We start from the raw sequence: 3,109 nt of genomic DNA on the forward strand, positions 1-3,109 counted from the left end.
ACCCAGCTCAATAAAGCTCTAGCGTCGCTGCATGCGGACCATTCACTAGTTTAACGACATTTCTCAGTAGCCAGGCGACATTGCCGTGTGTTTTTCATCTTGGAGCTTCTCAGTAAGAAAGCAGTTCGTTGATAGTGCTGTAGTGAATTAGAATTAGGTTTTGTGTCAAAACTCGGATTAACCAACACCTTTTTTCTTTATTTTTACTTAAAGCTGTAGTTGGCGTGGGGGTCCAAAAATGCCAGATTTGTTTTTCTTCGATTAAATGAATGTAGGCCTACTATATGATATATTTTTATATTTGTTTTATTATTTTGTATTTTTAGGTAATTTTATGATACTAAATAATATTTATGATCTATTTATTTCCTATTAATAATTTCTTTAATATAAACATAAAAATAAAATTCCCTTAATCCGACTTGAATCTTGAATTCTTTGGAGCAAAACGTTTTTTTTTGTTTTTAAATAACTTTTTAAAGACAACTGGCAGATTATTGCTGAAGTGAAAAAAAAAAGTGAAATTAAAAGTTATAGGAATTTATTTTTATTATGAAAAATGCACAAAAATACCATTTTAAAATTATATATGGGTTAATTATACAGATCCACATTTTTTTTGTTTAGCCTTATTAAATGTACATGTTTTGCTATGTCAAATTCTTACATTTTATCAATACATTTGATTAGAATAATAAGATACTATAGGTTACCAATCAAGAGAAATCAGTATCATAAGTGGCATAAGTGGCACAGACGATCCATTTGAAGTGGCATTAGATGTATTTACACAGACTGTTTAATGCGCCTCAGAGCTGATATGAATGCATTTGCACTGCAGGTACAACTGCATAAATAATGGTATGAAATTGATGTTTTAAAGGGCACCTATTATGCAAAATTCAGTTACATGTTGTTTGGACATAAATGTTGGCAGTGTGTGTACACAACAACCCTATAATGATAAAAATCTACCCAATCCTTTTTTCTTTTTTTTTATCCCCATAAATCATAAGCAGCATCTCAGAGCAAGCCAATCACAGAGTCTGTAAAATATGATGTCACATTTCACATACCCCGCCCACGACTGTTGATGGACACTGCCATATTAGCAGAGACCCACCCTGAGTGAGCCGCACACAATCCCCCATGATTATCTGCACACTAGAGCATTTAAAAGCAGCATTCAAGTAAGAACTGTCTTCTTATTAGAGCTACAGAAATCATTCATTGAAGAGTAGTGAGTGATTTTCTGCTTTTATTTGATTTTTGGAGGCATATTAACAGTGTAGACAGCAGTATAGGTACTGTATATTACGCTGCTGTCACTTAACACACAAATCTAATATAAACATGCAATTTATTTCCCAGCTGTTTATCTTCACAGACATGTGTTTTTGTAACTTATGCGTGTTTTTATCCTAAACCTGTGTGTGAGAAAGAACTTAGTTTAGTACATGCATGCCATGTGACAGCCACTCTCTGTGCATTTGCTTCGGATGTGAGCACTCAGAAAAACGTATATCAGAAGTTTAAACTGATATGGCTTTAAAATGCATGATTTCAGCGTGATAGACATAATCAAACAGATGTTTTTTGGCAGAGTATCTGAGGTACGAGCTGTAAAGGTACAGTCCTATTCTGGAAAAGCAGGTGGGGAGCAGCAGCTAATTTTCATTTAAAGAGACATGCACTAAAACAGCGCATTTCTGCTTCCACTCAAAATAGGCATTTTCAAAATGATATAATAAATGATCTGTGGGGTATTTTGGGCTGAAATTTCACAGACACATTCTGAGGACACCTGAGACTTACATTACATCTTGTAAAAAAGGGCATAATATGTGCCCTTTAAATAAAAAACTTTTTAGTACAGAAATATGAAAATAAATATTAAATATGCAACAAAAACTGCCAGTGGGTGGCAGCAAGTCATATAACTTTACACTAAACCTTTTAATCATTAACAGGCATGAATGACTAATTCAAAAACATCCTGTTAGAACTAGCAATGATGGATCAGTCCGTTACCTGACTCTGTTAGAGCTTTCGTTTTTCAGCTCCAGTCACATATGCATAAAGAACATTTTGCCAGTTAAAAAGGAATTTCACATGATGCTCATTAGTGCTGACCAATAAATTGATCTTCAGCTTCAGTGTTACCCCTGTGCCATGTTACACATTGGTTGAGGCTTGTAAGGTTTTGTTCAAAGTTCAGGTAATTTCAACACTTTGTTTCTTTCTTGAATCAGCATGTCTAAGTAAACTGGTTGGATGAATGGTTTATTGAATTATTTATTGACTCACTGTGCTGTGCAGAGGTGAAAAGCTCAATGCTCTGCAATGCATTGCTGGACTGCATCTGTGTGCAGTGTGAATCCTCCAATCTGTTAACATGGGCCCTGGAAAAAAAAAAAGTACTACAAACCGATCATGTGTGAAACGGCATTAATCTAATTATCAGAAGCTCTGTGATGACCTACTACCGCCTCTCAGCAAGAATCCAATACAGCTGTGCTGACATTTAGAACAGGGCCCGTATTCATGAAAAATCTTAGTGCTAAGAGTTGCTCCTAGTAACACAATTCTAAGAAAATTATTTTCTTTTAATTTTCCCCTTAAAATAAAATAAAAGATCATAGTAAAGAAAAAAGTAATTCAGAAAGCATCTTAACCCTTAAAAGAGGTTAGGACGTTAGTACGGACGAGGACTTTTAAGAGGCTTAAGAGTTTCTTTAGCAGTGGAGAAAATGTACGAAACATGAAGAGGGAGAAGAAATGTGTTGCACACAATGCATGACAGTGAGTTAATAAGACGCTACATATTAGATGGTGCAGGGATCATGTTTGTGACCGATCTTATTAGAGACATGCTAACATCTCAGACACCACGCAGAAATGCCATAGCACCAGAAATGGAAATAATCACTACAATGACATGTTGCAAATGCAACTATGCAGCAGTGATGATCTGGGTCTGTCACAACCTTCTAATAAGCACAGTGATCACACAAACAATTACAGCACTTTCAGAATCTCATTGTGTCGCTTTTAATTTCCTATAAAATATGTTAAGTATGTCAGCATGGTGAATAAAAAATAAGAATAT

Source organism: Onychostoma macrolepis, chromosome 21, assembly GCF_012432095.1.
Source record: "Onychostoma macrolepis isolate SWU-2019 chromosome 21, ASM1243209v1, whole genome shotgun sequence".
NCBI lineage: Eukaryota > Metazoa > Chordata > Actinopteri > Cypriniformes > Cyprinidae > Onychostoma > Onychostoma macrolepis.